At 33.5% G+C, this 13481-nt stretch overlaps 1 protein-coding gene across 2 annotated transcripts in view; it reads right to left on the reverse strand.

Annotated features, from left to right (window-relative positions):
* Positions 1–13481, reverse strand: part of LOC113511136 (uncharacterized) — a 166898-nt gene that overhangs the window by 127150 nt on the left and 26267 nt on the right. Inside the window, exon 2 of one of the 2 annotated variants that reach the window (XM_052903194.1) lies at positions 3867–3922. The exons of the other annotated variant lie outside the window; for it this stretch is intronic. The gene's annotated coding sequence lies outside the window, so the exon portion shown is untranslated. The remainder of the gene's footprint in view (positions 1–3866; positions 3923–13481) is intronic. 2 annotated transcript variants of the gene reach the window in all.

Genomic DNA, 13481 nt, shown 5'->3' on the forward strand with positions numbered 1-13481 from the left:
CCCTATATTGCTTAATTTAAAAAACTTGACTGTGCTCCTAAATAAAAACTTTTTTCAATCTAACTTAAAAAAGAAGAAGATTCTATATTTGATTATTTTTTTTTTAGTTTATTACTTCATAACTCCGTCATTTATAAATCAATTTGAAAAATTCTTTTCATATCTGAAAGGAATAAATTGATCAGTAATATCGTTTTTAAATCAAAATAATTCGTTTTTATTCTTTTTTGTGGAACTAAAAATCATAAATTATTATTGACATATCGTGTAAAAATTAAATTTACTTCAATAAAAATTATTTTTATTTCTTCTTACTAATTCTACCTACATACATATGTAACGATTACAAATTTCCATCAGGTGGGCCGTCAGCCTATTCAAAGTCTTAAGTGACCTGATCTACTAAGAAATGCTATATAATCCCACGGAACTATAAATATCAAATTGCATACAGACATTTAGGTTTTAGCTCTAATATTAAAATACATAATCAGTTCTTGTGTTTTCAAAACCCACACCGGTTATCGAGTTACGAACTCGCGTACCGTATGGAGCAATGCTTATGAGAATAATAACTGAATTTATAGATCCCGTAATAAATTACGTTGCACTGTTGCAGATTGATGAATTGATGGAGTGAAGGATATAAGGAAGTTCCATTTAAGAGCCAATATTAATTGTTATTTATGACGGTATAAAATTCAAGCACTACCTACTTGATATACGGCCGCTTTCGAAGCTTTAATAAAGGAGGTTTTCATTGGATTTTAATATTACTAAAGGAAGACTTTATACAAAAGTCATCCGCTTTAATACCTACCTCTATCCCATTCGTGTTACTGCCGTGATGCAGTTGTATTTGCATGCTGTGTTTTCGTCTGAAGAATGCTTTCGGTAATTGTTCGCCTTAACAACCTGATCTTGTACTGCACAGACAAAACCCTCGGTCTCTCCGAAGAGATTACCGAATTGTAGCTAATGCACGAAGATCTTCATATGTATGCCCTGTGAAGGGCCGAAGCCAAAGTTTTTTAAAAAAACCTGTGCAACTTTTCTTTCTATTTACTGCTGTTAACTGACCACTGCTTAACATAGCAGGGGGGGCGGTTTGCCAGTAGTTACCACGCTTGGCGAAGGAGGACAGGAGGAAGGAGTTGCCATTTCTATACCGGGACTACACGGAAATATTACATACAGTATTGATTGATCATCAGAAAATCAATATTAAACTTTAGACGATAACATAACAAAAAAAAAAACAAAATCGGTTAAAAATTTAATCACATTGAGATTCTAGATTTATTGTTGTTGTTGTCATTAACAAATAAATAAATATTGATTATTCAGTTAATATAAAAAATAAAAAAAAACTTAAATAAAAGATTGCATTTATTTATTTTTGTTTATTCGTTTGTTTTTTCAACTCGTGTGAATAAAGCTTTTTTAATATTATGTAAACGAAGTTACGACTATTAACAAGTGTTTGTATGGTGACCACAGTACAACTGTTAAGAGTATAACTGTCACGATAAATATCACAGGCTATAAATCGGCTATAATAAAGCTACTATTACAACATCACTACAGCAGTACACGTGCACATAAATAAAATCACCGTTGACAAATCAAGTGACACGATCGCTTCCATTTTTGTATGAACAATTGGTATTTCGTATTATCGAAAGTTTCTTCAGTGTTGCCAGGTAGGGTTTTTAATTTTCAACTAATACTTTACATATAAAATTACTTACTTTTACATGCGACTTCGTCCACATAACCAGGGCATACTCACTGATTAACTGATTAGTAAGTAAATATCCTAATCACGCACACGAAGTCGCAAATAAAAGCTATTTTTTTTTTAAATTGAGATTAATTTCTTCATTTTCAACTTACAAAAGAAGAAGGTTCTTAATTCAAAATTTATGTAATAAACATAAAAAATATGCCCGAATTCGAGTCATAACTGCGACAATTGTAAATTTAGTATAATTATTTTTTTGCATAATTTTTGTTTTTTTATAAGCATATTTTTTCAAATAAAAAATTTATTTTCAATTTGGTAAAATTATTTTTTATCTGAAAAGATATGCTTACAAATCTGTAACCGATTTTGATAAAATTTTTATCGAATCAATCGGTCGATAGTTTAGTTTTTATATCAAAATAACTAGTATTTCATTTTACAGCAATTGAATTTTTTTTTTGTGACACAATTTTATTATAACCCTATCACAAACTTGTGCTGGAACTCACAATGATTAGTTAATTTGAAGTATTTTATTTATTTCTGTCATATGGTTTTGCCAATGTAACCACTATACCACGATAAAACTCCGTTCTTTACGTTGATTTATTCCCTTCATATTGTTACCTTAATTTACAATTGTATATTTTACAAAAAACATAATCTATCACTAAATTTACCCAAATTTATTTTACTCCAAAAACTTCGAGAACATACATTTTCCTACAGAAAATTGCGACAAATGCCCGATCACAATAAACAGGGTTGCCACTGTTTAAAGTACTTTACCGTGACGCGCAGTGATATAACTATTGCGTCACGTGACCTGTTACAAAGATATCACAGTTGCTGTTCACGTGATACTTGTGCATCTAAATCCCACGTTCGAATGTTCGCATTGTATTCATGATTTTAGAATTCTTGTAACATTACCATAACCTAGTGTCTGATTGTGATTTGTGATGTAAATAAAGATATTAGATTTTTAATTGGCTATACAACAACGCTTAATTGCTTAATGAAGTCATTAATCTCAAATATGACTTAGAGAAAAATGGCCAGCTAATAATAGTTATTCGATTCATAATATTTTAGAGATCAGATGATTTGTTATTAATTTAAATTTATTGCATTCCTGTACAAGAAATAAAATTATAATATTATATACATATATTAATTAAAATGGCACATTATCAGCGAATAATATGAAAGTTTTTTTTTTTCTAAATAACCACGAAAAATTTTTATGGGTTGCTAGTATTATATGATTCAATTAATTAATTACGTATTATATTTATGTGTCACTAATTTAATTTTGATAATGTTTCTTTGATAATTTTATCAAAACTCGATTACCTTTTCATTAAACTTGTATATAAAAGGACTATAATTAGACGCTCCATCTATGTATTGTTAATCTATGATACATTGCTACACAGGAAAAATCTTACCCTTTCTTTGGCATTAGCGAAAAACGAGATCATCTGCCATATCTTTTTTTTTCTTAGACGCCCCACATTTCCATACGCCGAGACAATCGTAGCGGCAACCTGTCATAGTTTCCACGAGGTTGCATCATCACCACAATACATAGATGATGAGGAAAGTGATCGCGAGATATTCACTGCTTTGTAACAATAATTACAGAGCTAGTGAATACGAAATGCGGCAATTCTTGTTACGACTATGATCTTCGCCATTTCAGATTAGAGATTTAATTAGTTTTTTTTTTTTTATTTAATTGCTTATAATTACCAAATTCTTAAATTCTTTAAATAAAAAAAATCATTACTAACACTACCATTATTATAAATGAGAAATTTTGTGACGATATTTGAATGGATGGAACTACTGAATGTATTTAAATGATATTTGGAACACGGGTAGATTTTATAACATAGACTTACATTATATAGATAGAGTAGGAATAAAAATCATCTAAAAACAGGACACTTAAACTCGTATACTGAATCACGCCAGCAAAGTCGAAGAACTAGTATTATATTATATTTTATTATATTTCGACCTATGACCATTAGGAAAAGGAGATTACGATCAGAGGTTCCCGATATAGAATTTCAACCAAAACCTAAAATTTTTCAAATTAATTACCACTTACTTCATGCTGCGGATTCACATGTCTATTTTTGTGCAAACAACGCAAGGTGAGCGTACCTGAAAATAAATAAACAGACATGATTAAAAATAAATATTCATTAATTCATTTTTAATCGACTTTAAAATGAAAGAAGTTCTCAATTCGGTTGCATTTTTTTATATAAGTTACCTTACAACTCTGTCAGTCAGATATGGAAAATATTTTTTTTTATCTGAAAGGATAAGTATACTTACAGATTAATTTTATAAAAAAAAATATCAACAGTAGTTGTAGTATAGAGTAATTTTGTTCATAAATCAAAATAACAGGTTTTGTCACAATAGTCGGTTTTTTGTGGGATACAATTTTTATTCTATAATAACATGGCATATATAACCATATCAGCCAAGGATAGCACATACCATACATAGATCACAGATCATACATAGGAAGGTCACATACCATCCTAAATGAAAAAGAGGGACACCAACCCATCTAGTAATACGGGTTACCATCTTCAGTACGTACGTAATGAAGATGGTATGTATGTATGGATACTAGTTTCCAATTAGGCTATTATGTCATGCAAAACTACATTAAACCTTTCTTATAAAATACGTGGGAAAACCCATCAAACGCTACATCCTAATAACTGCACAGTCATAAAAACAAACACTCAAAAACTTATTGACTATGTAATGTAAGTTACACTTACGGTACAGGGGATTTCTCATTTCACGTGTATAAATAACTAAACATAACTGTTATAGAATGATTAGCCGTTTCCTTTAACAGTTATTATAAACAGATTTCACATAAAACGATTACCGGAAATAGCTAAATAGTTATCGTAAACGTTAGCAAAATACTTAATGGCAAATATTAGATAAGGCAATTTTTTGTTTCATAAGAAAAAATCTACTTCAACGGTAAATAATTAAAGATTATGTCCAACATAAAAAATTACTACAATTGTGACAAAACTTAAAAATGAATGAATATACTTTATTTGCATTATACAATATAGGGAATAAGCAAGACACTTTACAAACACAACGATACAATTGTATAAGTACAGTAAGGCGGTCTTATTGCTTAGAGCAATCTTTTCAAGATAACCTTAAGGTAATGGACTAATTGTTGTACAAGTAGGTATGATTGTGTGTATAATTAATGTTAAAACATGGTTTTTCGATCTAAAAACTAAACTACGGAAGCGATTTTGATGAATGTTCTACGGGCCTAATTTGAATGTATGTCTTTTTAGAAAAAAAAAAATCCAAATTAGTATAGAACTGACGGGGTTCTGAGTTAAAAAAGTATAACCGAATTGAGAACCTCTTTCCTTTTAAAGTCGGTTCAAAAATGTACATAGATTAAAACCTTCCGATTGAAAAGTTAAATTTTGCTCCACAAAATAGAGGTTTCAAAGGTGAATTCAAACATACCATTGAATGACGAGATGTTTAGCATATATATATATATATATATATATATATATAATTGTATTACTCTTTAATAACAAAGCTTTCTATAAATGAAAGAATTTTTAAAATCTGTTGAGTTTGTTACTCAGATAACTTAAAATGGCAAACAAGCTGACGACCCACCTGATGGAAAGTGGTAACCGTCGCCTATAGACATGACCATGGTACTGCACCATGGACATAATAAATATATAAATAAGAGTATACTGTTTCACCCATGATACCCTCCATGCGTCGCCATTCCTGTGGACTCAGGTGTTATGCCTCTGTACCCTGCCATATCCCACCCTTCAAACCAAAACACAGCCATGTAAACACAACTATTTCACGGTTGAAACACAAATGGGACAGCAGTACCCAAGCAAACGACTTTTGTACAAAGTCTCCCTCTGGTATATATAAACCGACCTCTTCATTTACACCGTCTAATAAAGTGTAAAAAGCAATTTTGTGTTCTCCTATAAAAGGTCATAATACCAACTCAGTACTCGATTTAATGTGACAAAAAATGTCACACTCAAATAGACCACCGGCAACGAAAAGAAAAACCAGCTAATTTCGAGTGACACCGTATCGAGGACTTTGTATAATATCTACTAACAGAATTGGAATAAAAAATACCAGTCTCATGCTCCACTAGTCTCATCTCACAAGACTGAAGTTACCTACCATTTTTTGTATACAATTTAATGTTTAAATATTACCTAACTAGCTTTACATCGCGGCTTCGGTCGTGGTCATATCATTATGATAAATAGCTTATAACCTCCCTTAAGAAATGAGCTATCAAATGCAAAAATATTTTTTCAATACCGACTGATTATCGCGTTTAAGCTCTTTTTCTATATTATATAGTTATTAAATCACGAAGGTATTAGATCAAAGCTGAATTAGAAACACTTCTTAGCATCCGATTATGCTGAAACTTTCCATGCACGTTTAGTTATATTGGTTTCAAAGGAATTTTCTCTCGCAAACGCTCAGGCTATGGAATGAGATCCCTACCGAAGTTTCCCCTAGGGTTCATCAAAAATGGTATATTAAGATTTCCGACACTCCTAGTGTTGCAGGCGTCCATAAGCTACAGTGACCGTTTACCATCAGACGTGATGTATGCTTGTTATACCTTTGTGGTATAAAAAAAAAATAAAAATTCAATATGCAATTGTCAACATTGTAATACTTTCAAAATAGATGTCGCCACAAGATGGCGGATGATGTATTTTCTGTCAACCACATTTATATAGACATCAAATGAAATAGCTTGAACAATATGTAATGACACAATAAATGATATCACTTTAAAATGGCCGCAGCCACATAATGGCGGATTACGAATGCATTAAGAAAGTTTGTTTTAAAAACATATTTTTAAACAGACTCATTGTATGTCCGAGATTCATTGTAACTGTTATAAATAATAGTAATCAAGTAATAAAATTCAACGGATGATACAATAAAAAACTAAAGCGGGGAAAGCTAGACCAGACTAGACTGCCTAATAAGCAAAGTTAACTCGAGATAATTGCCTAGATCGCGTGACCGTCCAGTACAACGGATCAGTTATCTAATAATACCCACTGTAGTACCGCAAATGGCCACCACTTTTTTAACACTTGCATCTTAAAGTCGCACCTATTTATTTACTTAGCATTCGTTCGGTTCAATGAACTTTCACAAACTACTAAAATTGTATTGAAAATGAACTTTATCACTACAGCAATTAGAGCTCTTCTGAATTCATCAAAATTTCTATGAAAGCCTTCGCTTACACTTTAAGTGTGTAAAAGTTTCAATCGTTCTTACATCATTGAAAATAAAGTCGAATCTCCTGTGCATCACAACATCACGAGGTAAAACGTATTTTGTATCGTTTGTTACTAAAATCTACGTACGTGACGAGGCATTGAATGGTTCCTTTCATTGCAAGTCATTCACAAAAACACGATTGCTTTGACACCTTGACTCTATAAAATTGTGTAAATTTACAACAGCGATACCGTACTACGGTCGTATTTCTATCTCTTAATCAATACCAACCAGCTTGTTATACCGTTCAAATTAATATTTATGTATTCTGTAAGCTTTTAGAACCAAATAATTAAATTCACTTCGATATTTCTTTCTTTACCTATGCCTATAATGAGGTACCGCGTTCGTGATTCACTGTTCATCCCGAAGGTTGACTGGTAGAGAATGGTACTAGCATTAGTCCGCCTTTTGTATCTTATTTTATTTTGATTAGTAAAGTTTATTTAAATAAATAAATATTTGTTTTCATATTTGAAATATTATTAAAGGCATTTTCTACCATCATCTGCATCTTACGATGTAGACTTTGGACGGGTGGACATTTTTAACATTTCCCTTCACTGCTCTGCTCCTATTGATCGTAGCGTGATGAAAAGCATACTATAACCTGCCCAGGAGTATGAAGAATAATTAATTGTATCAAATTTCGTTAAAATCCGTGTAGTAGTTTTTGTTTCTATAACGAACATACAAACAGACAGACAAAAATTTTACTGATTGCATTTTTGGCATCAGTCTCGATCACTAATCACCCCCTGATAGCTATTTTGGAAATATATTTCATGTACAGAATTGACCTCTCTACAGATTTATTATAAGTATAGATTACATTAAGAAAATTATTGTTTCACACTTTTGTACAATTTGAAAACCAAAATATTTTTGGGACGTATTTAACAATCGATGCTCTATCTAGATTTTTTAGTATATTTGATAGAAGATATATTTAAGTTTCTAGCGACTTCAAAAAGAAGGTCGTCGATTCGGTTGTATTTGTTTATATGTTTGTTACCTCATTACTCCACCAGTTGTAAGCTGATTTAAAAATTTCTTTTTTATCTGAAAAAATATACTTACAGATTGGTCTCATAGATATTTTATCACAATCAGTACGGTACTTTAGATTTGAAGTAAAAAAAAAACTGGTTTTGGCTACAACTTAATTTTTTTTGTGAAAAATTATCTTTATTGGTTGTAATTACTGCTTATGAATTTAAATAATTTCCCACCGGTCCAACCGACACTGCTATACAAGTACAGGTGCTCCACGGCAAAACCACTAGTGGGACAGAGGTACCCAGGCAGGTAACTTTAAACTATGTGGATATAATCCCTTTGCTTTTCCAACAAACATTAATTCAATGTTAAACTTTATTAAAATATACATTTATAAACTCAGAAACATTAAACTTGGCTCAATTACATCCGAAACGAGATTTTTTTACCAAATGGTCCGTGACGGCCTCAACACGAACTTGAAATTTGAACAGACAATGGTTCCGTAACATGACTTCACCATAGATCATGTTTGTTGATCGTGTTACATCTACAAAATTAGGCCAAAAGCAACGTAACCATACGTCATGCTATGCTAATTAATAACTATTCAATTCTCATCCATTGTTTGTTTGTAGTAAAACAGCTGTGTTCCGTTTAGAGGGTGAAACGTAGCAATGGAATTGCAGGGTATATGTATGGGGGTATAACATTATATTCAGTGGGGAATAACTGAATAGGTATCCTTTATTTGCATTATACAACATAGAGAATAAAACAAGACATCAAATAAATGTAACGATACGAGAATTATTTATAATGAGGACTTACAGCCTTATTGCTAGCAATATAACCTGTCAGGTTGACCTCCACGCGGTTTCCGTTAGAAACCGTCTAGTATGTTATAGTTAGTGAACTCGTCACGATGGGCCAGATGACCTGTCTTCATCCTCACCTAACATCGCAAGCGTATACCTATAACGGAGGCGGGGTTACCATTCCATTATCATCTATTAAAAAAAATATAATTCTTTGGAATAGCAAAACATGCGGAGTACTACAGGCATCATAATGGATGTTTTCTATAGACAACGGTCAATTTTTTATCAGGTTAACCGTCAGTTTGTTTGCATCTTTAAATATCATAAACAATCAACTTAATTCGGCACCTATACGTACAGAACCCAGCGTCTAATCTCCCAAACACGCCGACCACTGCTCACGCACACATTGCCACACCGACCCGTAAAAAATTCAACAACATGGCGGCTACTTCGTTTTGCTTTGGCCTTTGATCTCTTTCTGACAAAGCTCGAAATAGAGGGACATTTTCGCAAGATACAATTCCTTACCACGGTGTTGGTTTATTTCGAAATATTTTCACCAAAACATTGCAAATGTAGCACCTACATAGGGCCTGGTTAATCGAGCATTAAATGCCTTGAAAACAGCGTGACGCTTTCCTTTTTTTACCCTAATGTTGGACAGTAAAGCACCATTCACACAGTACTGGTCCGGGCTTTGTAAGTGTTTATGACAGAGAAAATCTTTTCTTAGACACATTTAATGTTTTTTTAGAAAAATCAACTCACAAGTATGACCAAATATGAGCATTTTTTTAAATAATATATGTATTATTATATCAGCCGTTACTGTCCACTGTTGAACATAGGCATTGTTGTGTTTGCATGGCTGTGTTTCGGTTAAAAGGGTGGGATATGGCGTGAATTTACTGGGTACAGAGAAATAACACCTGAGCCCTCATGCATGGCATCGCATGGGGGATATCATGGGCGAAACAGTATACTCTGTTATGTCCATGGTACTGCTCATGTCTATAGGCGACAGTTACCACTTTCCATCAGGTGGGCCGTCAGCTTGTTTGCCATTCTAAGTTGTATAAAAAAATAGGCCTTTCCCATAAGGGGAATTTTACCAATAATTACTACACTTGGCAAGCGGCTTAGGAACCGCAGTTAGGCTTTAGTGATGTTCGAAGAAGGACGCTAATGCTAATCCCTCCACTATTGAGTGCTTTTACGACGTCCACAGGGAAGGAATCAGTGGCCCATTCTGTATGGCAACTACAAGGCATTATTTTTTTAATAACTTTATAATAATTAAGATTATGTTCCACAACATAAAAACGATTTCAATTGTTTTTTTTTTTGACGGGTGAAAATGGTATGGTAACCCCGCCTGCGCTAACGGGATACGCTGGCGGAGCACCAGTGAAGGGTGATAGATGAGAATGAAAACAGGCCAGTTAGCTCATCATGATGAATTCAACAGGAATTAACCATGATAGTTTCCAGGGGGAACTGCGAGGTGGTCGACCTGGTTGGGTATATTGCTAGCAATGGGATTCTCAGTCTCCATTACTAACAATCCCTTTCCCCCCCCCCCCCGATTTTAATTGTTACAAAACCAGTTATTTTGATTTAAAAACTAAACTAACGATCTGATTTTGATAAGATTTCTATGGGACCAATTTATAAGTATATCCATTCGATTAAAAAAAGGAATTTACCAAATCAGTTCACAACTAACGGAGTTATAAGGTAACAAACGTTAAAAAAACAGAAGCGAACCTCCTTTTAGAAATCTGTAGAAAAGTTGAAGTAGTGTTTCACATACTCGACACTCTACCGCAGAGACAGAGCGAGCACCGCAGTCAATGTGTAAGACACCTGACAGTTCTTAATTATTCATTACTAGCGGCCCGTCCCGGCTTCGCACAGGTGGACATTTTTACATTTTAATAAGTGGCCTTTAGGGCTGCACACACGACGACAGCTCAAAAATGGAGTAACTTCTCCCGTTTTCCCAACATTTCCTTTCACTGCTATGCTCCTATTGATCGTAGCGTGATGAAAAGTATACTATAACCTGCCCAGGAGTATGAAGAATAATTGTACCAAGTTTCGTTAAAATCCGTCGAGTAGTTTTACAGACAGACAGACAGACAACAATTTTACTGATTGCATTTTTGGCATCAGTATCGATCACTAATCACCCCCTGATAGTTATTTTGGAAATATGTATGTACAGAATTGACCTCTCTACAGATTTATTATAAGTATAGATTTATTTATAACTTTACAAAAAAATGTCTTTTAGTAACTCACTACGTCGACTTGTTTTGTAAAAGTTTTTTGTTTTATTAGATAACACCAGAAGCTGTTGCTTGTAAATGTTCGTACGTTCAGCAGCAACATAGCAATGCCGACAGCTACACGCGATGTCTGATGTCTAACACAACGTTACCTAGTTTTTTAGACCTCTATTTTGTTTTTTTTTTAATGGGTAATAATGGAATGGTAGCCCCGCCTACGCTATTGGTATATACTGACAGGGCATCAGTGAGAGGTGATAGGTGAGGATGAAAGCAGGTCAGTCAGTCCATCGTAATGAATTACACTAGAATTAACCACGATGGTTTCCAGAGGGAACCACGTGGAGGTCGACCTGATAGGGTGTATTGCTGGCAATGGGTACCTAAGTTAGACCTTATTACTAACAATCCTTTTCCCCCCATTGTACTTTGTTGCACTATACAGTGTTAGGTAGTAGTAGGTAGTACCTACTCTACAATTAGAGGGGAGAAAGGGGTTGTTAGTAATGAGATCTAATAGCTCCAGTGCAGGGAGAAAGGGATTGTTAGTAATGGAGACTAAAAAATTCCATTGCTAGCAATATACCCAACCAGGTCGACCTCCTCGTGATTCCCCCTGGAAACTATCATGGTTAATTCCTGATGAATTCATCATTACAGACTAACTGGCCTGTTTTCATTCTCATCGATCACCCTTCACTGGTGCTCCGCCAGCGTATCCCGTTAACGCAGGCGGGGTTACAATTCCATTTTCACCCATCAAAAAAACAAAAATAGCTTCAGTGCGGGGAAAAAGATTGTTAATAATGGGGTCTAACTGCTCCATTGCTAGCAATACACCTATCAGGTCGACCTCCACGTAATTCTCCCTGGAAACAATCGTGGTTAATTCTAATGCAATTCGTCAGGATGGGCTAACGGACCTGCCTTTATTCTTACTTATCATCCCTATCTGGTGCCCCGCCAGCATATATCTTTAGCGCAGACGGGGTAACCATTCCATTATCATTCATTAAAAAGACAGCTCCATGGCAGCGGAAAGGGGTTGTTAGCAAGGTGTTAGGGTACCTATTCGCGTTAAGGTGGACATTTTATGCTAGATAAAAAATAGTACGCAGCCAGCGCATACAAAGGGTACAAGCGAAATTATCTTTTAATTTCAACTTATAATTTTTTTTTTTTATTGGACAAAATTAATTTTCAAAAATTTTATAGTTAAGCATAACTATAATAAATTAAATCGTGCAAATATATCACGACTTTTATGATATAAAACCAAAATAGCCATCTGGCGAAAGGTCACACTTTAGCAGATGTCAGGAACCCTTCTTAGTGCAAACAATTTCAAATTGAGCGTTACGAATTGGAAAAAATACAGTAGAAAATACACCTACTATCTTTGGTATCAGAGTATAAACTTTTCTAAAAGCCTATTCTAGGAGCTGCCAACGAAATTTCGACATTTAGACTCCGAAAATACGGTCCAAAGTAACAATAATACACAAACAGCTGACGTTATCATCTGTCGAAATTCTACAAAGAATCTATTTAAACAAGTTATATTATACACAATACAACATTGTGTGCCTATTCATTCCAATCTAGAGCAGATGCTTTGAGCACGTGCTATATAGAAAAAAGAAAGCTAAAATAGACATTTTTTACTATTACAAGCTCCGCTATTACTAAAAAAAACTTGGCTGTATACTTCGTTTCTTTTGCCAATATTTCTTATTAAATACCATATTTATTTATTTATTCATTAGTACAAATATGTGTACATGGTAGACTTAATGCTAAAAGCATTCTCTCCCAGTCAACCATAGGGCAGTGTCAGAATACTCGAATGCGGTACTACTAATTATTGATATACATACATACTAAAATTACATATATAAATGAATAAATATATATGAATAACAAATATACTTACACATATATGATATATACTATATTATACACGAATTTGGGAATAATATAAAGCACTTATTGCTACTTTTTAATAAGAAATAAGAAATATAATAATACAACAGTCGTGTGGAACGGTATTCTGTTATAGATTTACTAATTGAATAATAATAACCGTATTTTTAACAGATGACATAACCTATAAAAATAAACGAATACAAAATAAATTGAGTCGATGTAAAATGGTGAAATTTTTGTTGACAATATAAACTCTTAGTCTGGACGAAACTAGTATAGGACGAAGACAGAACTAAAATT

Source organism: Galleria mellonella, unplaced genomic scaffold (assembly GCF_026898425.1).
Source record: "Galleria mellonella isolate WM207_F2 unplaced genomic scaffold, CSIRO_AGI_GalMel_v1 utg133, whole genome shotgun sequence".
In the NCBI taxonomy this organism is placed as follows: Eukaryota; Metazoa; Arthropoda; class Insecta; order Lepidoptera; family Pyralidae; genus Galleria; species Galleria mellonella.